The sequence below is a fragment of the Xenopus laevis genome, chromosome 5S, assembly GCF_017654675.1.
Source record: "Xenopus laevis strain J_2021 chromosome 5S, Xenopus_laevis_v10.1, whole genome shotgun sequence".
NCBI lineage: Eukaryota > Metazoa > Chordata > Amphibia > Anura > Pipidae > Xenopus > Xenopus laevis.
This window is the reverse complement of record NC_054380.1, coordinates 4,089,562-4,116,250: the sequence shown is the minus strand read 5'-3', so window position 1 is coordinate 4,116,250 and position 26,689 is coordinate 4,089,562. Positions and strand designations below refer to the sequence as shown.

Sequence of the window (26,689 nt, the reverse complement as noted above, 5' to 3'; positions counted from 1 at the left end):
CCCAGGTAGAAATCTGTAACGGTGTGCTGTCCATTTCTATATGATATATATATCATTGCGCCATTTTGATTCGCCGGGGTCTCGTTCTTGATGCCGGCGTTCATTTTTTTTGACGCCGATGCCCTTTTTTTGACGCCGACGCCCGTTTTTAACGCCGACGACAATTGTTTTTTGACGCCGGCGAACTTTTGCCAGCGAATTTTCGCGCCCGTGGCGAATCGCGCAAATTTGCGTCTGCCGAATAAATTCGCCCATCACTACCAAGGAGGCAATTTTCTTTTCTCTGAATGGATGAGGTTTGGTGTTTGGCCATATCTTGTATAAGGTATTTAATTCTGTAAAGCTGATAAAAATTTGTAATTGTTGCATATTTGTTTTTACTTGTTGTTTATATATTTGGAAGTATTTGGAATTTTTAATTTGACCTAATGCTTTATTTTTAAAGGCCATGGAACTCTTCAGGGACTCTAATAGGCTCATATTTTACAACAGGGGGTACTATTATTTCTTATAATACACAAGTTTCAGTGAGTCATCTGATTACTAAGCACAATATTACTACGCACTGCTTATGAGGATACGATTTACAGGATATTTATGACTCTTGTGTAGCAATGGGTGAATTTATTTGCCAGACGCAAATTTGCGGTGAATTCCCACGATGCACCACCGGCGAATAAATTTGCGAAACCACCGTGAAAATTCTCCAAAAAAAGGTGCAATTTCGCGAAAAATAGACACAAGAGCCGTTACGTGAATTTTTCGCCGTTTCACGAATTTTACAGGAAATTCGCAAATTTTCCAGCAAAGCGAAACACCCCAAATTTGCCCATCACTACTCTTGTGTATTATATATATATATATATATATATATATATATTTGAGTGTGTATATTGACTGACTATTTATGCATCCACCTTTCAGTCTTTCCGACCTTCCCCAGCAAGGACTGTATTCTACTTGTAAATTACCGGCACTCTGATTCCAAAGGTTACACTCGCTTCATCCTAATCACTGTTCCCCCTTTGTACATTTACTTTGTTCTAATTATAAGTTATTGGAAATTGTTCTCCATTTATGCTTTACTTTTCCGCGTGGATGAGTTTTTACATCAGGTTGGTAATGGGCGTTTAATACAATATCTCTATTGAAATACTTGGCGGTGATTCAAAGTTCAATATTACATTATTGTTTTAATGAAGAAATATCATTACTTCATAGACTCCGTTTGGCTGCCTCGGTAGAACATTGGGGATTTATCAGCAGTTTGTAATAGACTTTTTTTCATTTGAAAAAGGAAAGAGATTATACTGCAGATTAATATGGACAAACATAGTTTGCTGTACAGTGAGTGCAAATGCTCTTGATAACTTCTCACAGGTTAGACCTTTCTTCCAAGGCAACGGGTCAGAAAATACAATAAATGCACCGATAATAACTGGGCTCGTTTTCCTGGTCACAGCTCGGTAGTCCCAGATGTAATTCTTTATAACAAGCTCTGATCATATTCTCTACATGAATCATGATCAAATACATTTAAAAGGTTTTGAATTTCAGTTCTCCATGTTTGTTCAGAGGCAGGCAATCACAATACTGTCCGCCAAGCCTGCTTCCAATTACATTTCATAGGAATCAGGGAAAAAAGTGGTTCTGGATTCCAGAATGGCAATTAATAAGCATGAAATATTTTTAAATACATTTTTTTAAAATTTACTCCTACAAATGAGTGACATTACCAAAGGTTACTCTTTATGGAAACTTTGATTGGTGTCCCATTTTTGTGCATACAAATGGCAGAGACCATACTGTTCCTTAACAGAGCAACCAGCTAAATCCTTTTCACATACAGTGGTTTCTGGTGAAAATGTAAAATGGTACAATTGTTGCTTTTTTAACTATTTTTTTGGTAAGTTCTACCACAGAAAGGAAGACAACTCCTTTAAAGGGCATGTAAAGGCAAAAAAATTAAATCCCATTTTTACTTTCTTTAATGAAAAAGAAACCTTTCTCCAACATACTTTAATTAAAAAATGTGTACTGTTTTTATAAGAAACTTGACTGTATGCAGTGAAATTCTCCCTTCATTTACTGCTGTGGATAGGAATTGTCAGACGGTCCCTAACTGCTCTGCAGGGAAACAATCATACTTATGAACAGCAGGGGGAGCCCCCGCCTTACTTCCCAGCCATGCAGAACTCAAGCAGCTTTGTTTATGATGAGCCCTAAGCAGCCCAGACCACACTGAGCATGTGCACAGTCTTGGTCTTGCAAAGATGTATAACAAAGTTACAAGATGGTGACCCCCTGTAGCCAACTTTGAAAGCATAAATCATTTGTTTGATTAGGCTTGTGGTGCAGTAAGTTCATGTTTATGTTTAGAATACAAAATACAGCATTTCTAGCCTTATTCTATTTTAGACTTTACATGCCCTTTAATGTCCTCTTTTTCCTGCAAACCCCTCCCCAAGTCTTTACCCAGACTTTGCACTGTAAATATTCCTGTACTGTTTTATTGTTTACGGTAATAAAGTAGCACTTGTTAATGTAGAGACCCTGAGGCTTAGACATTTTCTCAGGCAGTTTCCCCTGTATTTGAACACCTAAGTGGTCCTTTGATTTACCCATACAGCTATTGTCCTTTTCCCTGGGTCTCTTGTAATTGTATCTGTTCAAGGCTAGCCCAGTAGGTGGCAGTAAAAGGGAGATCACACATGTGCTCAGGACTTTTTCCCTGGATCCCACTTTGCGGGTAGGTGGGTACAGGACTGGGGCAGAGCTGGTAATAGATCACAAAATTCGAAAGAAAGTCCCAATGTAAAAATCAAAAAAGTTTTCTTATTATTATCTCACCAGTATTACGTGGGGTCCGGGTACTCATGCCCCAGACCTACTGCTCGAGGTGGAGGTATCCAACCAAAGAAGAAAAACAGCAGGCACTCACAGATCCCACAAACAGGTTTGTAAAGAAACTGAGCACTTTATTTAGGCCACAAACATAAATAATTATACAGCCTTACACATTTTGTGCCAGCGTGCACTTAATCATAGGCTTTACAGTCTATGATTAAGTGCCCACTGGCACGAAACGTGTAAGGCTATGTAATTATTTATTTTTGTGAAGAATATCACCAAGACAGACTGTACTACCTCCTAAGAGGGATCTACTTGCAACATTGTAAAGTGTGAAGGGCTTCCACTGATTATCTTGAATATAACGAAATATTTATACTGCCAGAATGCTGTGATCAAGATTTACTGCCGTGTTCAATAAACCAGTTCACTGTTGAAGAAGCAATAACACTGTACTTCATTTCAACCTGGTTAACCTGTGCACCAGGACACAAGCAGGATTCACCTGAGAGTAAGGTGCTTAAAGGGCCATTACACAACGCTGAGAGTTGCCCACAACCTAAGGGTATGCAGGGTACACTGCCAGCAAGTCACACACTATAAACACTATTCTCAGTCCCACCCACAGGTCTGCTACTTTTAGTATTAGTGATGAGTGAATTGGCATGGATTTCGCTGAACAAAAAAGATGCCAAGATAAAATTGTTGCTGAGACAAAAAAAGTCACCATAAGAAAAGACGCCCGTTGACTTTAATGCATTTGGTGTGAGAATAAATTGTTTTCTTAAATAAGCACATGTTTATATTTTCTCATTTTAAGGGTCAGGGCACATAGGCAGATTCAGGGAGATTAGTCAACAAATCTCCTCTACTTCGGGGCGACTAATCTCCCCAAACTGCCTCCCCTGCATTTCCGCCGGCTAAAATGTAAAACACCGGCGGGATGGCACTCGGAGCGATTCGTTTTCCGAAGTCGCCCAAAGTGTCCTCGTCAAGCAACTTTGGGCGACTTTGGAAAACGAATTGCCCCAAGGCCATCCTGCTGCCGATTTACATTTTAGCCGGCGGGAAGGCAGGGGAGTCAGTTCAGGGAGATTAGTCACCCAAAGAAGAGGAGATTTTTCGCCAGGCGACTAATCTCCCCAAATCTACCTGTGTGCCCTGACCCTAAAGGTTTTTTTTGTATCAAAAAAAAATATTTCAACTTTTAACAAATCTGCCTCCATCTGTTTTGACCACCATGTTATTTTCAGGGAGAACAGTGGTTTATAAACACTTCTTTGTTTTTGAAATGTTCTATCAGTGGCAATGAAATTAACCTAATTAACAGTTGGGATATTTAATGTGCCTGTTTGTGCTTAAATTGTTCTTCTTTTTATACATATTGGTAACTGGAAATCTACTTGCCATGACTAAATCTAGCCACTAGGGATGAGCAAGATTTTTTCGCCAACTTTTGTCGCGAAAATGATGGCCTTAGACTATAATGGGTGAAACAATTAGTCGTGCGTCAAAAAATTATAGCCTATAGACTTTTTTGGGCATTTTGGGTGAATTTTCACCATTTCGCAAATTTTCGTCTAAGCGAAATGGGTCAGAATTGCCCATCACTACTACCCACAATAAATAGCCTTTAGTGCATCTAACATAATTATTTATTATGCACTTTGGCATCCCAATTGGAACTTACTACTCAGCCATTGCATTTACACATCATTTGACCTCAGTGATTGGATGAGCACACAGAAAATGATGCTAATAATTCACTACTCAAGGTAGGAAGTGATGATATTTGTGAAAAATGGTCTGAAGAACATTCAAAAGGGATGAAACCCACGAATTCAACTCATATGTTTTAATATCAGCTTGAAAGGAGGAACACCTGATATTTTGCAGTTCACGGAACAAAATCCTTATACATGTTATCTGAAAACCCGTTTTCCAGAAAGTTCAGAATTACTGAAGGACATTTCTTACCGACTCCGTTTTAATTAAATCATTTTTGAAATGCTTCTCTTTTTATCTGTTATAATAAAACAGTACCTTGAATCCCAAAGTACCAAAGAGACTCGTAGAACTCATTCAGGTAGAAATATTTGTACTCTTGGACTAATATTGATGTTATCTACTGGAGTTCCATAATAAACAAATACCCTTTTTAATAATATACAGTATACGACTACTTTAAATACATCAAAATACAATTCAGCAAAGCACAAAGCTTCCAACCCCCTCATTACAATAAACCAATCGAATCCAGATTGTTTTTACAACTTTTAATTGCCACATCTGTATTCTGTTTTGACAGACACGAGTAGATTCAATTTAACTGGAATTCCCGATCAGTTGAACTATTTTAACACAAACTAACCACTTTTGTTTGCTTTAACACCGAGCCACATAAAAAAAAATATCCAGGATACATATCCAGTAAATAGTGCACCATTTATACTTTTTTTGTAGTCATCTTGCAGTTATGTCACAGTACCCTTTTCCCATGATTCCAGTTATATGCAGCTGGATTCCTGTTAAAGTCCACTATAACTCTAAGGGGAGAAATAGGAAGACAGACCAGACTGACTTTTTCATTCTTTATAAGATCGCTCTGGGAACAGTAAAACTTTTTACATCTGTAAATGATTGTTAATAATGTATATTGCTCTGTATCTGGTTGTAACTCATTGCTGGAATCTGCATGGACAAATCTCCGTTACTTCAACATGCAATGTCGGACAGCCACAAATGTCCCTGAGATGTGAGATACCTGCAAATATATCATCCAAAATGCTTTTAAGAACAAGTTATTGATGTTATAAGGCAGGCATAGGAAACTTCTCCATATAAAGCTTTTGTGGACCATAACTTTGTGATCCTTAGTGTTAACCTAATGGTCCTTGCCATTGAGTTATCGTGAATTACAACTTCTAACTTCCACTGTGCATCTTGGGAGTGATCAGTACCATCTTCTATCCTTGATGATCTTTGCTGTCCAATTGCTTTTAATTATACTTAAATATACTGTACAACTCTTCCATTCTATTTCATGTAAAGGTAAAGTACCATGTGAGCCAGTTGACAACTTTGTACCAGTCTATGGTGGCTCCTGTTACATTTGCATTGAATCTAACAATAAACCTTAACTTGGTGGTCCCACCAACTGTACATTGACCATTTACACCACAACCATACATACTCATTTTGTAAAAAGAGCACAGCCACTGTATGTAAACAGGAGAGAGAAGCAGGTACTGTTGGCCACACCAGGCTTCTGCATAGATATGTAAATATCTGCAATTAGTTAATTGAATGATCTACATTGTGTGTTACTAGTTGTTACGTCTATAGACAGAGTCCAAATAACACTTTTCTGGCATTTGTCCATTTTTGCCCTGACACTTTCTTTTTGTGTTTACTCCATAAAACATTGTTACATTGGCAGCACCTTAAGCTGGCCATAGACGTGCAGATTTACCTTCATATCGGGCGAACGATCGTTCGGTGCCATCTCCCGACCTGCCACTAACCAATCAGATCAAATAAAAGATCAGACGATGTTCTGCCCCTGACAGCAATTGTACGAAAGTTATGTCCGACAAAAGCTAGTGACAGTCTCCCACTGATTACGTCAGATCGACAACACATGCACAGTTACTATCGGTAGTTAACAGAAATTTTCTAACCTGTCCGATCAACTGAACAACTGATCTCCATCTCATGAAAACACCCACATATATGGTGGCATTTAAAGAAGAATTAAGGTGTCCATACACGGCAGATTTAAACTGCTGATTTGTCCCCTTCAGGCCAGGTCTTCAGCTAATCTGCTCATGTATAGGGCCCTCAAATGGGCCTACCCAAGCAATATCTGGTTGGAAATTAAGCAGATCTCAATTGGACAGATTTCAAAATCCTATTGGGACGAGAACTGCATCGACTTGTTTATGTGGTCCTCACTCCAACGGCCTGTATCCCCATGTTTGGGATGTAATATTTGGCTTATCAGCCTGATTGTGTCCAACTTAAGGTGGACATCTTAGAGAAAGATCCAGCTGTTTGCTGATCTCACCAAACAAATAGATCTTTCAATGTACCGTATGGCCTCTTTTATGGTCTTTTTATTGAAGTCTAAGATCTTTATTGTGAGAATAAATGTTGCCTCTAAACCACGGACACTTTTTCTTGTCAAATTAACAGTTTGATGGGCAAATTAATTTCAGCCCCCCACTCCTAAAGGATAATCTGCCATTGGTAAATTGTAGTTCGCTGCACTAAGGGTTTCCATTTTATTCTAGAAGATTTCACATTACTTACCTCAGAGATGGTGTGTCATGAACGGCTCCCTAAATTCAGAATAAGTTCTAAACTCCCTGGTCACGGCTCAATCTTCTGCCTGTAGCAACCGCCTTTGGCCCTCAGCTACTCAAATGCCACCAATTCTTAACTTGAGAGGAGCCAAGCAAGAGTTCTGGACAGGCAAAGGGAAACGTTTGTTTCCAAGGTTTTGGATGTTAGGCAACAGTTCAAGGAGTAGATGAAAAGCGTGGTCAGGCAGGCGGGGGTTGGTAAAGGCAAGGTCGGACAGGCCCGGATAGGTACAGGCAGTGTTCAAAGAGTAGCCATGCAGGCAAGGGTCAAAATTCAGAATAGTCAGGCAGGCAAGTGTCAGAATTGGCAAAGTTCAGAATAGTCAGACAGGCAGGGATCAAAACCAGAATCAGGACAAGACAAAATCACAGTAACAAGTTAGACCTAACAACGTGCAACGATTACTTGCCCAAGACCCTTTAAATACACTAGAATATTCGCTCCATAGCGTGATGACATCACGTGCCACCGGCATAAACCTGAAAGTGAGAGGCCACACGCGCCATAGAGGACACTGACGCAGAACGAAGAGGACTAGGGCTGCGGGCGTCCCTATCGGGCCCTAGTCCAGGTTATGTTACACAGTGTTACTTAATGCTACGATTTTGCTGTCTATTGCTTTTCTTCTGTTCTTTAAACAGTCAACAGCTTTGTAACGATCAGAGCTTTGGCTTGTTTAAAGGATAAAAGAATTATACACTCGATCACACTTTTGGCTTTCGACATTTATTTATATATATCTCCTGCAAACAAGAAAATCCTAGTTGTCAGCTTATCAATGGAAGATTAATGAGCAGGCGGCCTTGAGAAGTTATTTCGGAAGGATATAACATCATCAAAGTGGTCTTATTTACATTTAAACCACCGAATGATAAAATGGACAAATTAGCGTTTCAAAATATTCTCTGAGTAGATCAATGGAAAATCCGAGGAAAACAAATGTTTTCTATCTTCAGCCCTTTAAACACAGCCAATAATGAATGCAATGCCTGGTTTACATATGTGCACCCAGCTATCTGATGGTTTGATTAGATAATAAGATTCAGCCCTGGACTTTGCTAAACCATAACAGGATTACTTGTTCATGTTTTATATTGTTTACATTATAATAAGGAGTTTTCATTATATTTAACCTGCTGTAACTATTATATGCACAAAGGGCAATTTATTCTGAACACACTGTAATGTCATCTTCTTTTGAGATTACACCAGTATATAACTGGAAAGTGTCACTAGGCCACTCCATTATGTTTTTCTCTCTGTTGTTTGTGTTTGTTCTAATTACAGGGCCCATTAACCCAGGAATAGTGATGGGCGAATTTGGGGCGTTTAGCTTCGAAGAAAAATTCGCAAAACAACGTCTTGTTTTTGATGCCGGCGTCCGTTTTTGATGCCGGCATCCGTTTTTTGATGTGAATTTTCATGGCGGTTTCGTGAATTTATTCATCGGGGGCAAATCGTGGGAATTCGTGCCTGGTGAATAAATTCACCCATCACTACCCAGGAATTTTAAAAACAGATTTATAAAAACGTGAGATTAAAGCTCACCGCAAAAAAAAAATTCAAACACATTTTATTCATTCCTATGGGATTTTTAGAATCCATTTATCAGTTGGTAAAATTTACCGTTTGATAAAAACACTTCTAAAAATCCCATAGGAATATTTTTGTGCACCAAACTCTAAATTTGTTTCCACAATTTATTTTTACTTTTATGAAAAATGGTAACAACATTCTAAACATCTGGCTTAGTTATTACATTTCCTTGCTCCTGTTATTGTTTTTTTTTTTTTTGTTTTGTTCAAAATAGTGTTTTGATATATTGTGTTTTGATAAAAGCAGAAGGATTTTCTAACACTTTCTTTTTAATAGAATAAGGGGTTCATTTATCCAGAAACCCAAATTTTTCTGATTATTTTATTTAAAAAAAATCCAACCAAACTAGAATTCCTGATTTGACCTTATTTATTATTTATAAAAGCTCGATTTTATCAGATCAGAGAAAAACTCAATGAAATTGAGCGAAAATCCAAATTGTACTATTTTTTGAATTTCCCCCCGAATCTTTTGATTTTTTTGGGATTTTTCCCAAAAAGCCTGCATTTTTCAGATTTTTGCCCCAAATAGTTGGATTTTCTGGCTTATTCCAGTGCAGACCACATAAACTTCCAAGTTGGATAGGGACCTCTCCCACTGACATATACTACGTTGGCAGGTCTGAGACGGTGGATTTTCTGATGCTGACTTTTTCCAGGGTATGCAATTTGAGCAGTTTGAACACTAACCAATGTTTTCTTTCGATACTGCAGATTTTGCCGGATTTGCCACCATGCTGAAAAAAGATAACCAAAGTCTAGGGATGGGCGAATTTTTTCGCTGCGGAAATGACGCCCATAGATTTGTATGGCAGCGTGCGAAAAAAAAAGACGCGCGTCAAAAAATATTTTTGTCGCCCATACGCTTTAACGGGTGTTGGCAAGATTTCTCTGGCTACAAATTTTTGGCAAAACGAAATGGGTCAAATTCGCCCATCCCTACCAAAGTCACCTTCTTCCGAAATGTAGCCTCTGTGGCATTCTTACAGTTAGTAACACAATAGAAAGAAATTGGGAATACAGTAAATAGAAATGTTAATTTTTTAACAATGTCAGTTGACATACGGAGAGGGAGCATGAGTTGATTGAATCCAGTATCCTTCTAATGCCATGAAAGAATTCACATTCAATTTGTATGTGTAACAAAGTCTCACCCTGGTGGTCTAGTGGGGGGACGGCAGGGACGCCCGCCGCGCCGCGATGCTCCTCTTCTTGTGCCGGCTCTTCCTTAGTGCGCGTGCGCATGCGCACTTCCGGATTTAAAGGCGCATGCGCGCTGGCGTAATGACGTCAGTGCGCAATGGCGCCAAATTTAAAAGTATTAAAGGGGCATTCCCACTGTTTGTCATTGCCCGTGATAGAATTGAATTTCCTGGTGCTCCTGAGCCTTGTGCTACTCTGTCTGTTATCTTCTGAACCTGTTTTGACCCCTGCCTGGCTATTTTGACTATTCTTACTTCTGGATCCTGACCTTTGCCTGCTTTCGACAACGCTTCTGTTTAACCCCTTGTTCGATCACCCGGTTTTGACCCTTTGCCTGTTTGACAATCCTTGCTATCCGCCTGCCTCGACCCAGCCTGCCTGACTACGATTCTGCCTAATCCTTTGTACCGTGACCTTTGACCCAAAAAGACTCCACTAACAGCCGTGCCCCTTTGCTAGCCAGAACATCTCGCCTTGTACCCCTCGTTAAGTCCAGATGGACTCAAGTAAGCTGAGGGCTCCTCCCAAAGCCCAATGGTGATCACACTACTGGTGAAGCCGAGACCAGGGTGCTTGGCACTTGTTCTGGTATTGGGTGCCGGCCGTGACAGTATGGCAATAGTAATGTGCCTATAAAATAACATGCCCTATAACATGAATACAAATAGAATCATTCCAGTTCATTATGTGCTAAACCCATTTGTTAAATTCTGAGTGCCCTGATATCCCTGTTTAATTTCAGACCCCAGATAACCCTGCTTCATAATTAAAATGTACTGCAGTTCAGGACGAGGCTATGGGTGAATGGTGTATATCGAATCCTTTTCAGCTCCTGACCATCTGTTACTTGTGTTTTCCAATATAAGTGAACAGGCACAGGAGTGTTTCTCTGCTAGAGTCTCAGTAAATGGTTTAAATACTTACCCCCCCCTCCCAGCCCTAATCTGACATATTCTAAATATTAAGGCATTTGTTATCACTTGAGATAAATATGTCAAGGTTGGAATTTTCAAGGTCACCCTAAAAGGTATCTTAATGTAATACGTTATGTTTTTAAAAAAAAAATAATGTGTTGTTTTTAATTCATTCTGCAGATCCATGAGACACATGATTTGATTTAACATATTCCACTTGTGAGATAAGAGTGTTGGTTGAATTATTCAAATGAAAGCGCTAATGGCATGTGTTATTCTATCAATAGACCACACAGTTTTCAACTATTATCATAATGTGTTTAATTAAACGACCTTTATACTTGGCATGTTGTTCAAGGCAGGATTTCTCTCGACTTCAAGTAGAAAGCATTTTAATTATAAACAACTCTAATAAAGTCAACATGTTACATTAGAACGATGGCGCAGAAGTAATGCATTCAAGCCAAACACAAAAGCCATTTATTCCCCGCAATTCTGCAGCGAAGTGTCACTCAGCTGTGTGTTGGGAAAGTTGAGGCCTGGAGGCTCTTACTGGATGAAGCCTTTTGACTAAAGCATTTTTTTTTTTTTTGTTCCAGAATTTGATACTGAATAAATCATTTTGAAATGTCTATGCTGTTACAGTAAATTGGCAATTTTAACTATGTCTCTTTTTACACTTCTTAAATAAATCAAATTACTAAACCACAGCGCTTCTGTTTCCCGAGTTTGCATTTATGAGGTTCAGTTAAAGTCAAATATTCCTCAGAATCCCGGAGAAAATGCTGAGGTTGGCTTCATTTTATAGCGTTTAGTGAAACATTGTGCCGCTGAAGAGCCGTGACACCGGGAAGGGGAAGTCCTCTCTGGATTAGGTATTAGGAAAAATAACAAATCACAAATGAATAGTTGGCTTACTGTATTGTCGCGGACTCGCAGAGAAGGAATATCTTAAAGGATGTTTTTGTGTAATTATCAGTAAATACTCTAGTCTTGTTCATAATTATAGTTAAACACATACAAATATTTTCTAGATGTTATAATTATTTATTTTTAAATCTGCGTGCGGGTCTTTAAACACAGGTGTTCCCCATGTGTCTGAGCTGTGTTCCATCTGTGGAGTGCTCAGATGCACAGCAATGCTTTAAAAATAGAGAACATTACTCCCTAAGGCAGTGATTGTCAAACATTTTCAATTCAAGCTCGGAGTGAAGGTCCTTCCTTTAACCATGCTCCCCCTCCTTGTTGTTTCAGCCTTGCTTTGGGCCCCTCTTAATTTATGAAATAAGCACAGAGATAGGGAAATATTGGTGTATCAATCATTCAACAGCAAATACATATTCATCCTAACTGGCCTTGAGTTTATCTAGCAGAGCAAATAGTCATTCTCACCATAATTAGCCTTCAGACTGACCCCCTGTCAGTGCTCCAAGCCTCCCAAAGCAGGGAAGCCCACAATTTGGAACAAATGCCCAAAAGCACTTAAAACAGCTAAAAAGCACCCATCTTTTGCACATGCTCAGTGTCATAACAGAACTGCTTATGTGCACCCATAGGGGTCGTCAGTGTCAGTTAGACTGGGCCCTCACCCCCCCCTGGGCCCCAGCCACAAACGCCCCCCTCTGGCACCACTACCACCACCCCCATGTCACATACCATCTCTCCTTACACCCACCATCAGGGCCAGGAAGGGTGGTTAGAAGACAAGCAGGTCACAGGCAGTTACCAGGTCTGGGTAGGCAGGGTACGCTGGATTTTTTCCCCTGTGTCCTGCTAGCTCAATCCAACCCTGGTGGGAGTGTCTTTTGCTACAAAAATAAAAAAGATTCTGGTTTCAACATAGAACATTGTTCACACCAAACAGGAGGTGAAGAATTCCATGATCATTTCAAGAACTTCAAGAATCTATCTAATAGCTAATGATGCTTATTTACACAGAAGTCAGCCCATCTGGTTTTCCATTGTTGGTGCTGGTGTGACAGAAGAGAGTTATAGTCAGACAATTTGGGGAATTTGAACCGAGCTGGTCAAAAGTTGCCAGCTTGTTGAGGTCCAATCAAGTTGATTCTGTTATGTTGGAAATCTATCAGCCAATAACTTTTTATAGATAACTTGCCATTGCTGAAGAAAAGGAGGCCAAAGGCAGTTCAGGAACACTAAAGCCCATCTGACATAGCTGAATGATATTACATAGGGCTGTATAACAGTAGAGACCTTTCAGTTGTTGTAACTCCCACAACTCCCTGACAACCTGCTCACTTTTTTATTATCTAGCCAATAGGAAAACCCATCTGTCCCCAGATTCACTCACCAGTGACAACCAGTACATGCATGCCCACTCAGAGATCAGGCATTTAAACAGATGATCAGATGAGATCTTGGTGAATAGAGCAATAGCAGTCCTGATGAAACATTTCCATTGACCGGTCAAAAGGAAGTAAAGAGGTGGTGCATCACATCTTCTCTTTACTTCCTGCTGTTCAATTGATTGGGTGATCAGCCAAAACAAACAGAACAATAAAGTGTTTGACATAAACATGTATGGTCTCTCGTAGATTATCTCTCCACTGAACCAGCAGACCCCTTGGCCAATCTGTGAGATACTGTATGTGGTTGGCCTGTGTGTGGCCACTTTTAGCGTGGCACAAGGGCAAGAAACCAAAGAAAAGGCAAAGCAGTATTGCAAGTGACTTTTTTTTAAGAGAATCTAGCAAATCCCCAGAACACAATGCATTTAATTTTGAAGGGAATGTTAATCTCCACTGATCCCTAGAGAGCCCTCGCTCAGTACAGTTATCTACTGCAGGAGTGTCATCTGCCTCACAAATATAAACCAGCAGCACATACAATGCACAATGTATCTTCCCATTGAATGATAAATCGAAATACCTAGAATACCTTAACCATTAAAGGAAAAACAATGCCAAAGTGCATGCTCTTGTGTTAGGCAGGATTTTGTAACTTTCCAAAATATTTAAACATTTGGTGGGAGTGTAACAGACAGAGTATGAATAATCTGTGTAGTGTCAAGTCAAGTCTGTCTAGTTTCTTACAAGTTTTTATGTCCATGGTTTCATACTTCTTGCTAAAATTGATCAAGTGGTGATCAGTTGCTTTAAATATGGAATGTACCTACTGTAAAATATATAAAGTCATAGAAAAGCTCCACAATCATATACTCTACAATGTTGGATGGGATGCTAGGGGCCTGCAAGAAAACCTTGGACCATTGGCCTATTCTCCAAACTGTTTTTCCTCATCTCTTCACTCAACCTTTTTGGTTCTTCTAGTCTGTTTCTTTACATACTATAATATATGCTATATGCAGTTAGCCTCTAAGTTCTCATGAAATCAGCCAAATGGTCATAAACAGGGTCAGACTGAGCCCTGGGAAAAACCTGGTAGGCCCCACTAACCTAGGCCTGTTCCCTTCCTCAAACTGTGGATTCTCTCCTTGCTTTTCTCATTGTGGGCACAAAAGGTACATGAGGGGGTGGGGGAGGAGCTCACTACTGGCTTGACTGGGTGGGAGTGCACCTGTGATAAGGAGGGCTAACACTGTTTAGAAGCAGTTATTCTGTTATCCCATTAGGTCTCGAATATGTTTTTATTTTCTAGAACTCTTAGTTTAATAAAATGATACTGCTGTCTCACATACACAAATGACTGAAATACAAACCATCCACTTGTGACATCTAACAAGACAAGCCAACAAGCAGTAGTGTACCCCAAGGACAGTCAAGTAGTTCTGTCGATTTTGCAGAGCGCAATCATAGTAAGTGATGGATAGCTTGAGAGAGAGATTTGCCTCTATTTGACAAGACAGAACGTTTGTGCATCCACTGGATTCAGCCATAGATCAGATGGTAGCGAAATGAAAAGTGTATGTATGTAGATTTTTGTCATATAGTGACTAGACATGCAGCACTCTACGGGGCACATTTACTAATCTTGAGTGAAGGATTAGAATAAAAAATACTTCGAATTTCGAAGTATTTTTTTTGCTACTTCGACCATCGAATTGGCTACCTCGACCTTCGACTATGACTTCGAATCGAACGATTCAAACTAAAAATCATTTGACCATTCGATCGTCGAAGTACTGTCTCTTTAAAAAAAATTCAACCACCTACTTCGCCACCTAAAACCTACCCAGCACCAATGTTAGCCTATGGGGAAGGTCCCCATAGGATTTTTCCTTCGATCGTTCGATGGAACGAATTGCGGTAAATCCTTCGACTTTGATATTCGAAGTCGAAGGATTTAACTTCGATGGTCGAATATCGAGGTTAATTAACCCTCGATATTCGACCCATAGTAAATGTGCCCCTACATGTTTACCTTCAGGACTGCCATCAGAAATCACAGCAAAATTTTTTGGACCCCCTGGTCCCTGCCCTCAAGTCCCACCCCAGATCCCGCTTACCCCACACCACCGTAAAAAGTCCACACTGGGACCAGCGCTTAAAACGGTAAACCCCCTCACTCACAAGTTATAAAAAGCCATCGGTGGTCAGGGCCCCTTATAATTTAAAAAAAAAAAATTGGCACATAACGTTTTTAAAAAAGCATTGGTGGTCATGGCCTCCCTACAAGTTAAAAAAAAAATTGGTGGTCATGCCCCCCCCATAAATAAAAATAAAAAATAGAGCCCCCCCCATAAAAGTTTTTACAAAAGCATTGGTGGTGAGGGCCATGTTAACAAAATCAGTGGTGGCCAGGGCCCCTCCTCCTATAAATCCAAAAAATTGCGCTAGTGCCCCCATAACAGTTTATACAAAAACACTCGTGGTCAAGAGCCCCATAGAATATTTAAAAAAAAATTATTGGTGGCAAGGGGTTCAATAAAAAAAAAAAAAAATTGGTGTTAAGTGGAGCTTACCTAAGGTTCTTCTTCAGCTTCTTCTGCTCTTCATAGCTTCGGTTCTTTTTGCAACTTCAGGACTTCAACCTCGGATCTTTTTGTGGCTTTGGGTCTTTTTGGCACAGGTTTGGGTCTTTTCGATGCGGGTTTGGGTCTTTTCATCGCGGCTCCAGATCTTTGGCGCATCTTTGGCACAGCTTTGGGTCTTCTGCGCCGCATGACCTTTCCCTTTAGCCCAGGCCCGGTACAGCTGTACCTACTTTGCCCCCTGATGGCGGCCCGGTTTACCTTACATGTTTAATACTATGGACAGGGGAAGCAAACTTTGCATTAAATACAGACTGTTACAAAGATTAGGCAAATGTTTACAGACAGAAAAAAAGAAGGTTGTAGGCCTAACAATTGGCGGGTAACTTACAGGCACAAAATGAATGGTGTTAAATACTGCTAATGAATCATTGGGCCACAAGTGCCAAGACTGAATCAGACACACTGCCAGTGTTCCAAGAGGTGGGATATGAGTTTGGTTCTAGTCTAGGAGAGCAGGAATGCAATAATAAATGTCTTAGTAGTTTCACTTTCTTGCAAAAGATAGGGTCAGTTCAATACTCAACTGACTTAGACTTTGAATAAAAAAGCTAAACTAATGTTGGGGATCAGTGGAATTCTGTGGTTTGTAGTTCTAGAATATCTAAAGCAGTGGTCCCTTACCAGTGTTTCTCGAGCTACACATTGCTCCCAGTGACCTCAAAGCAGATTTTTATTTTTGAATATCTACAGACTTGGAGGTAAGTTTTGGTTTGCAAATAAAACAGGTGTACTGTCAAACAGAACCTCCTGTAGGCTGCCAGTCTACATATAGGCTACCAAATAGCCAATCACAGTCCTTATTTTGCATCTCCAGGAACTTTTTTATGCATGAGTTGCTCCCCAACTCTTTTTCCATTTGAGTGTGGCTCATGGGTAAAATAGGGTTGAAACTCCTCATCTAAAGGGATGCTTATTAGCACCATTGTATAAATCCATTGTCATGTTTCAACGTTGAGGGGTGGTCTAGGAAGGTAGGCTGATACCAACACATAACCACCCATGCTTCAAAAATAATGTTGGTTCTAATAATTATATTCTCTTTTTTATATATAAATACAGTGTGGGAACTTTTATTACCCCGTTGTTATTAAACTTTGCATTTGTTAGGGTTCATTAGTGGAATTACTGTATATGGCATCTGCTCATCCCCAGTTAAGGCCAAAGTTCCGCTTGCTCCTTTATAAGTGAGACCATCTTCTTCTTCTTCCAGGAAGTCCTTCTAAAAGAAACAACTTTTAAAATTGTGTTTTCTAACAATCTTATCTCCTTGTTTTCCTTCATTCTCATAAATAGAATGAGGGAATTGGGGTTAGAGGACACACCATGTCCAGGCTTACTGAAGATGTAATCTCATCCCTTGAGGGTGCCATACCCTATTATTTATTATTAAAATGTAGCTTTCTTTTTGATTATAATCTGCGTTCTCTGTATACAGTTTTTCCCATATTTCTAGCCATAAATAGCCATAACAAGAGCAAGCAGAGTATGGCCTGCTATGAGTAGTAAGGTCCCAGGCCAGATAAGGTTGCTCTATCACGTATGACATATAACAGGACATTTGCTACATATGGGAGTACAGTTGTAATATCACCTAAGGCAAATAAATAAGCTCCATGTATCATTACCCTAATGGGCTGAAAACACATCATTAGTTTTGCTGTGAATAGAAACAAGGTCTGTTATTCAAAGTCACAGTAGGGCTTATGTCAGATGCTTCTGTATACAAGAGCATTTCATTTACCCTACTCTCATCAGCATGAAAGAGTTCTTCTGTATGGACTTTATTCTAGAATGTCTTTTTTTGGCCAATTGCTGTTTCTTCATGCACAGGCCTAAATATTGCTTTTTAATCAAGTTACACCAAAAGTTATGCGGCTGAAGAATATGCGTTCAAATGAGTTTTGACATGCCGTTTGCTTAATGTCTAACTTTATCTCATAATGGATTCTTCACCTCTAGCATCCCCAGATTTCCATTTGGACGTAATGAAAGGCATTTTATCATAAGTGTCACTCAATTCATTACTTGGCCACGGAGTTCTTGCTAAGCTTTAGTGGTCTTTCATGGGGATCATTAAGGGAGACAAATAACAGACAGGCCAGATTATGAACTGGAACTTTTTTGGAGCAAACTTGCGTTCTGACTCATTTCCTTTCTTTGTGCTTCTGAAATGCTTTCAGAATTTATGGATATGTTTATGATTTGCATGAGGGTAGGCGGATGATATATTTACAGTTCCATTTTTTATTTTTATGCTTGTGGTTTAAGAAAATCTATTTGGACATTGAGTATGCGACTATTTAGTGGGTTTTTATTAAACATTATACCAGTTTTATGTTCTTTGCCTGCATCTGTCTAGCTGAAACCAATTTGCTGTTTGTACCTGGGAAAATCTAGAGGGAATTGTTAAAAGAGAATTGTTATTTTTTTCTTTAAATAATAATAAGAAACTACCCATTCTTCTCTATGCAGTGACTGCCTCTACTCATTAGGAACTTGACTGCATGATACAGTTGGTTTTACTCCTCCCATATTTACATAAGCAGTAGTTTGCCTCTCATATCATGGTCACAGTTTCCAGCTTCCTTAGTTTGTGCAGCGTATAATGTGTAAAGATGGCCACATAAAGCAACTTGTCGTCTCAAAACCACCTGATTTGATTGTTTGCTCATAGGGTAAACTATAGAACATATATGACATATATATGACATTGAGTAGACTAGTTAATTTATGCTTAGCCTAGAGCAGTGATCTCCAACCAATGGATTGTAAGTGACACATTGCTTGCCAACCCTTTGGATGTTGCTCCCAATTGCCTCAAAGAAGGTGCTTAGTTTGTAATTTATGGCTTGGAGGCAAGTTGTTGTTGCATAAAAACCAACTATACTGCCAACGAGACCTTCCTGTAGGCTGTCAGTCTACAAAATAGCAATCACAGCTCTTATTTGTCATCCTCAGAAACCTTTTCATGCATCTGTTGCTCCCCGACTCTTTTTTCATTTGAATGTGGCTCCAGTTTGGAGACTCCTGGCCTAGAGGTTAAGTGATCAGACATTGATACAGGATCTCATTCTAGAGTGACTTTGATTTCCTTACTTCTATTTCACTTTACTGTTAATTCTACATTTCACTCTGCTATGTCTGCCCAAGTATATATTGTGTGCCTATCAAGGCTGTCTTGATCAATGGCCAAAAACCCTATAAAGTACTTTGAGTCCAGTCATAGGACTAGGAACTATCCTTAAAGGAGAAGGAAAGTCTCTAAACAACATTCCCTAAAAATCTCAGCCTTAATATAGTCTCTAACATATTCCCCCAGCTCAATGTAATGTTGCTTAGTTTGACTTTGTAATGGCAAAGTCAGGTCCTGCTATTAAGTACCTGTTTCAATCCAGAGCTGCTTCCTTTCTCCTCCAACAGAGATTTCCCCGGGCAAACACATGCGCACCTCACTGCTGAGCTGCTGCTGCCGTTTTTTTTTTTTCTTCATTAGCATATTCAGCCTGTACGTGCTGAAAGTCTTGCCCTCGTTAGCCCCGCCCACTTAATCCCATTGTCCAATCGGAACTCTCCTCTGTTTTTTCAAGACAGTCCTGCACAGCCCCTCTCCCTAAAGCTGCAGTTTACAGTGTAGGAGACACGGGCGGAAGTGATGTCAGCAGCTTGAAAATGGCAACTGCAATCTATTTAAGAGAGGGCTTACTTTCAAGACAGCAAGCTGGATAAATAATGCTCATCCAGAAGAACTGCTATAGCTGTTTGGGAGGCAGAAGTATGGTAATTATATTAAAGGGATTTTCATGTAAATCCTTTCCTTCTCCTTTAATCAAATACCAATCCAACAGGATATAGACGTGGCTTCCATATGAGCCAATAGATCATTGACTTTGTCCCAAGATTAAGCACCATAAGGACTGAAAAAAATTCAACACAACTTTTTACTGCACTTGTATGTTGCTAAAGGGACAACTTGGCAATCACGACCCTGGCCTTAAAAGTTGGAACTTCAAAGTTAAGCTATTTTTGAGAATATTGTGCAATATAATTATACATAGGGACTTAATGATTGGGTGGCTACAAAACTATGGTGCCATTCATCAACAGCTGGTTTTCCTTCATTATTCCCATCTCCCACCATGCACCAACACCAGAAGGCTGATTGGGAATGCTGGGAGTTGACTTCATTAAAGTCAATGCTGACAGACGTTTTTGCTCTGTTGTTTTAAATCTTTCTGGAAAGACAAATGAACAAGGCTTTACTTTATTCCACCTTTAGCTGCCTAGCTCCTTAATCATTCAGCTTCCATAATTTGCTTGTATTCCTTATAGATATTAAAAATGAATCTTTTTTCATGAGGGACTGCGCTGGCCTCTAATTTATGGCTGCAAAGGGCAAATGATGTTGAACTGAATAGTATGTAACTTTCTTTTGATCATTTCATGAGTGTAGTGTTCAGATCAATGCTCATCAGCTTAATAAAGTAACACCAGATAACAAGCGCTCTGTACCAATGGGAAATATAGTTCTTTCTGTTTATCCTGCTCATTTCTCACCGCTGCAGACATATATTTTTTTAATTTGGGTTACACTGAGTAACTTTAATGGGCTTTTTATGTTTTATTGCGTTTAACGTGACATAGAAAATATGTGTGAAATGTAAAAAACACTTTTTACAAATATTCTAAAAGCCGTATGAGCAGATTTATTCAGACTTAAAAAAATAACTAGTAAGGTAAAGTGTCATCTTTGAGCAGCATTTGCTTATGTCAGTGTAAGGCTACTAAGCAGCTCTTTTTTATTCTAAATGTTGCAAATAAGCAAAAACCTACAGTACACAAGGAAAAGAAATATTTTGACAAATTCTTATTACTTGAATCACGTTACCAGTTTATTTTATTAAAAAAAAAATATTACCATGCTAATTAAAGGGATCCTGTTAATAGTGCTGCACTAAAATCCATTTCTCAAAAGAGCAAACAAATTTTTTTATATTCAATTTTGAAATCTGACATGGGGCTAGACATTTTGTCAATTTCCCAACTGCCCCTGGTCATGTGACTTGTGATTGAAGTTTATCAGAGCACAAGCCACATGACTTCAGGCAGCTAGGAAATTGACAATATGTCTAGCCCCATGTCAGATTTCAAAATTGACTATAAAAATATCTGTTTGCTCTTTTGAGAAATGGATTTCAGTGCAGAATTCTGCTGGAGCAGCACTATTAACTGATTCATTTTGAAAAAAAATGTTTTTCCCATGACAGTATCCCTTTAAGTAACAGATGCAGAGATTGTCTATGCATGCAATGGCTTGAGCTTTAAATACTTGTGCAAGATCTTCTCATGATGTTGCTCCCAGTGGCCTCAAAGCAGGTGGTACTTTTTTGGCAGCCCAAGAACATTTTTCATGCTAGGGTTGCTTCCCAACTCCTTTTACTTCTGAATGTTGCTTGTGGGTTCAAAAGGTTGGGGATCCCTGGTATAGACTAAAGGTACATTGAAGCATTGTGTCCTAGGTAAGTTAGGTTAATTGTATTTTAGTTAGCTGTATAGAGAAGAAGGCACATTATATCCAGTGAAAGACAGAAGCTACTGCTACCTTGGGCATATTATATGCAGTTGGTACTGACCAGTTATTCAGGCATTACCCATACACTGTACAATGTATGTGCCCTTGATGTTAAAGATTCTAGGGAAACCTACTAATGAAATTCCTGAAAAAATGTTTTTTAAATAAGTCTAAAAACCCAACTATTGCTACAACCAGTAAAATAAAAACATGGTGCTCCAGTGCAGAACTTTCAGTATACAAATATTAAGCAGAGTCATATTGTGGAAGCTTTGTGAGGTCGTAATTCAAAATATCCATCTGGTGTAATAGATCATTCCATAAAAATTAGCCATTGCCATCACATCAGTCTGCTCCCTTAATGTCTCCCCCGCCAAATTCTGTTTATGCAGCAGCCGAGCTAAATTTGTTCATTTCAGCATTACGAGAACAATCTAGTTGTTATTTATTTGCTCAGATATTGGCGAACAATGTTAGCGAATGCCACGATGTGTGAACATAACAAATAACCATTAGGTTCAAACACATTGTTCTTATTGATGCTGGGTTTTTTGCAACTGCAACAGTTTTATCAAATTCGAAGAATTAAAAGGCCGTTAACCATCAGAAGATAAAAATGAAAGGCTCTACTCTTCAAAAATATTCGGCACTATTTTTTTTTGGAAAGATTTAATTAAAAAATACCTTTCATATTGTAGGGCTTTTTGACTCAGGTCATGATTAAGCATTATATAATGTTTGCAGTATCACAGTAGACTTGGGTGGGTTTTCGATGAGGAAGCAGATGATAGAAAATGACCGTTAGCAAAAAAGAAGCAGTATTAGGTGTAAAAGTGTAAAAAGTATGGTAGGGGAATGCTTGGCTTTGAGATCTTAAAATTCGACCAAAAAAAACTTAGAAAAGTCCTGGGGAAGGACCCCATAGGCTAACATTGAACTTCGGTAGGTTTAAAGTGGCGAAGTATGAAGTCGAAGTTTTTTTTAAAAAGACAGTACTTTGATTATCGAATGGTTGAATGGTAGAACGATTTTTACTTCGAATCGTTCTAATCATTCGATTCAATCGAACTTGACCAATTCGATGGTCGAAGTACCCAAAAAATTACTTTGAAATTCGAATATTTTTTCATTCAAATTATTCACTCGAGCTTAGTAAATCTGCCCCTTTATGTCAAAGCTGCAGTGATTACAAAGATAACTAAAGCTCAGCATATTTATATATATATGTTGTTTAGTTGTGGTCACTAGTGATGGGCGAATTTATTCGCCAGGTGCGAATTCGCAGCGAATTTCTGTGATTCCCCACTAATTCGCGAATTCACTACAATTTAAAGTGTGCCATTGACTTTAATGCATGTCAAAATTGTCGCCGGCTTCGGAATTGTCACCAGCATCGATTTTGACACCCGTGAATTGATACCAGTGTCAAAATTTCTGTTTTGAGAATTTCAAAGGAAATTCTCAAATTTTTCAGCGAATCAAAGCGGGACAAATTCACCCATCACTAGTGGTTGCCACATTTGCTGCCCAGTTTGGTCAAACTATGTGTTGGGCCTGATGTGATTTTGGCCACTGATCAGATCAACAATTTTCTAGCCAGCCAGATAGATACTGTATCTGATTTTTGGAGTGAAATTATTGAGACAAATTATTCAGAAGTGCAAAAAAAAAGTCTATGACTAAGTTTTTCTGTAAGGCACGAAACACATAAACCTTTTTTGCACTTTGTAAAGTTCTGTAACTACTAAGTAAATATTTTTATGCAGCATTTTTTTTTTCAACTTAAACGTCTATTCATTTTTTTAAACATCCGAGTACAATTACAGTTCATGGTATAGTGAATAAAGTACCCCCTTTTGTAAAATATAAGGATATTATAAGTTACCGAGGAGTTTCATGACCATATAAAAGTACGAGGCCGAAGGCCGAGTGTTTTTATACAGGTCAGGAAACTCTGAGGTAACTTCTAATATCCTCATCTTTTGCAACTGGGGGTACTTTATTTATTATAATACACAAGTTTCGGTGAGTCATGTGACAGAAATGACATCAGAATTCACCGTTTATAACTGATGACATCAGAACTCACCGTTTATAAGGATATAATTGACAGGATATTCATGGCTTTTGTGTATTATATATTAATTAGTGCAGCTTAAAGTTATAATACAGAACCCTTTTATATGTTGTTTTATGATACCCATTAGTGATTAGGGATGTAGCGAACCGCCGTTTTGGTGTTCGCGAACGCCGTTCGCGAACACCGGCAAAAAATGCGAACGGTTCGCGAACCGTTCGCGAGCTTCGAACACCCGCAAAATCGTTCGATTCGAACGTTCGAAGGATTTTTCGTTCGATTCGAACGTTTGAAGGATTTTCATCGTTCGATCGAAGGATTTTCATTCGAATCGAGGGATTTTAATCGTTCGAACGAATGGAAATCGTTCGAACGAATGGAAATCGTTCGAACGAATGGAAATCGTTCGATTTTAGCGGTCGAATGGTCGCGAACTCAAATTGCGAACGTTCCCAAACGTTCGCGAACATTAGGCGGACGCGAACGGTCGAAGTTCGCGCGAACAAGTTCGCAGGCGAACTGTTCGCTACATCCCTATTAGTGATGGGCGATTAATTCTCCAGGCGCAAATAAATTGGTGGCAGATTTCAGCATTTTGCTGCAAACAAATACATTTGCGAAACTCCCGTGAAAATTAGTCGCGTTAAAAAAAAATTTGGACGTGCGTCGGAAAAGTCGCTTGCGTCAAAACCGTCGTGCGTCAACACTATTCGGAAGCCCGCTGACTTTAACGCCGGCATCAAAATTGACGCGGGATAAAATTTTAGAGTTTTACAAATTTTTCACTGTTTAGCGCATTTCGCTGGGAATTCACGAATTTTTCTGCGAAGCGACACGGGAGAAATTTGCCCATCCCTAATACCCATGATGGCCATGGGCACTGCCATCTTGGAAGGCAGCAGATAACTGCACAAAGGAGTGCTTCTGATAATTAGGGTGTAAGGAACATAGTAGAGTCCTGGAATTAATATCTGTCTGGTGGGTGTAGGACCCGACTGCCTTGTGCCTAATACACAGGGACTGGGATACCTTTACTGCCTGTAGCTTCTCTTTTCACATACGCTGTAAACATTTTTTATTTTCTTTGCTTCCTAACAGCAGTACAGCGATTCTGATGCTTTATGTGACATGGAAATCTGCAGGGACCTGCAAACTAATCTCATGTATATTTCCTAACAACTTGAAATGTTCCTGACTTGCAGTCACAGCGACATTAGGCAAACAAGTAAGCACCGAAAAAAAAATCCCTTTCGTCTGGTTTCCAATTCATTGAATCTTCCAGTTCCCTGAGCGTATTTTTTTTTAATCTGCACAATTTGTACAGCTCTGCTTACACAGGCATCATGTAGAAAAACAGAATGCGGAGGATTTATCTCATGAAAGGTGGTCAACACATTTTTTGCCACAAGATTTATCAGGCGATTTATCAAGTTTAATGAGCCAGGTCATAAAGGAAGTCATTCATGTGGTTAAAGATTGTTCAATATGGAATTGTAAATGTGCAAACCAATCAGGAGACATTAAATTGAGGAAGGCTTGGGATAAGCAAACTAAAGCCATTGGTTGGCTTGAGATGGAAGGTCACCTGCTAGCGACTTGTGACTAGTGACTGAGCCTGACCAACTTTTCTGAGCAGAGATCTATGGTAAAACATTGAAATTGTACATATACGTGTATATATATATATATATATATATATATATATATATATATATATATATATATATATATATATATATATATATATATATATATATATATATAGGTACAATAAGAGGAACCTAAAGCATTCTAAAGGTTTTTACCTAGGGTCGAATATCGAAGGTTAATTAACCCTCGATATTCGACCGTCGGAGTAAAATCCTTCAACTTCGAATATCGAAGTCAAAGGATTTTGCGATATTCCTACGATCGAATGGCGGATTAACTAAAGATTGAAGTGGCAACTTTTCACCAGCATTGCCACCTGCAGGAACATCGCCAATTTACAGACCATCGCTAGCGGTCCTTCACACTCCATCGCCATACGACTTTTCGCTCTGGCGAACGGACGTTACTCTGAAAATTCACTAAAATGTGGCTTTTACTGAACGTTACCTCTTTCGCCAGAGTTGCCTTCACCACCTCAGACCAGACGAAGTGCTATAAAGCAGCTACATCTTCCTCAATCTTCTGTCACTGACATCATATCCTCTGTGCCGAAAATGCATTAAAGTTCAAAAAACGATGGCGACCTTTCCTTTTTTTCAGCGTGATTGCCTGCAAATGTCCTAGCAAACTTTTTTGGGGAACTTTTTTTTTCTAGACATTTCCTAACATATGGAACATTCATTTTACAGTGGGCTCATGTGTAGGACATTATATTAACTCTCTTGTCTTTATTAAGGTTCCCTGGACATTTGTTTTAAAAAGTGGAATTCGTAAGTATTTGCACCAACAAGTAACACAAAGACGTCCATACAACTTTAAATTACCCGCCCTATGCTAATTGCCCTAAGCTCAAGATCACAAGCGAATTTTCGCTAGGCAGAAATGAACAATAGCGCATCTTTGCTTTGGCTCACACTGCCGAAGTAACGCTAGTGAAAAGTCGCCAGCGTTCGGCGCCCCGGACAAAACTCTGAATATTAGTGAATTGGCGTAGTCTGAGAGCATTTGCGTCTGGCGAAGTGTTGCGATGGGTGCGAAACGGATGCTGAATGAAAATTCACCTGTTAGTGAATCAGCCCCCTATTTGGTAATATAGTGAATTCAAATTGCTAGTACTATAGAGGGAGCTTAGAATATCTTACTGCCTCCAGATAAACATCAATTACAGGACAGCCACATTGTATTTTTAGGCTTCCTTTGAGAACAAAATCAAAACTTGATTAGTGATGGGCGAATAAATTCGTCTGGCACGAATTTGAGGCGAACTTCCGAGTTTACTAAATTTGCGAATCTCCCACAAAAATTTGCTGGCAAAATTTTGCCAGCGTCAAATTTTTTTTGGACGCACGTCAAAATTGGCACAAGTCAACACTATTCAAACGCCCATTGACTTTAGTGTCAGTATCAGCATAGACGGCGGCGTCAATTTCCGAATTTCACGATTTTTGCGTGAAACTTTCCGATTTCACAATTTTCCAGTGAATTTTTCACGAGAAATTCACCCATCACTAG

General features: G+C 39.2%; 1 protein-coding gene across 1 annotated transcript in view; it reads left to right on the top strand.

Moving 5' to 3' along the window:
• Positions 1-26,689, top strand: part of LOC108717374 (ADP-ribose glycohydrolase MACROD2) — a 1,335,613-nt gene that overhangs the window by 833,102 nt on the left and 475,822 nt on the right. The window lies entirely within an intron of this gene.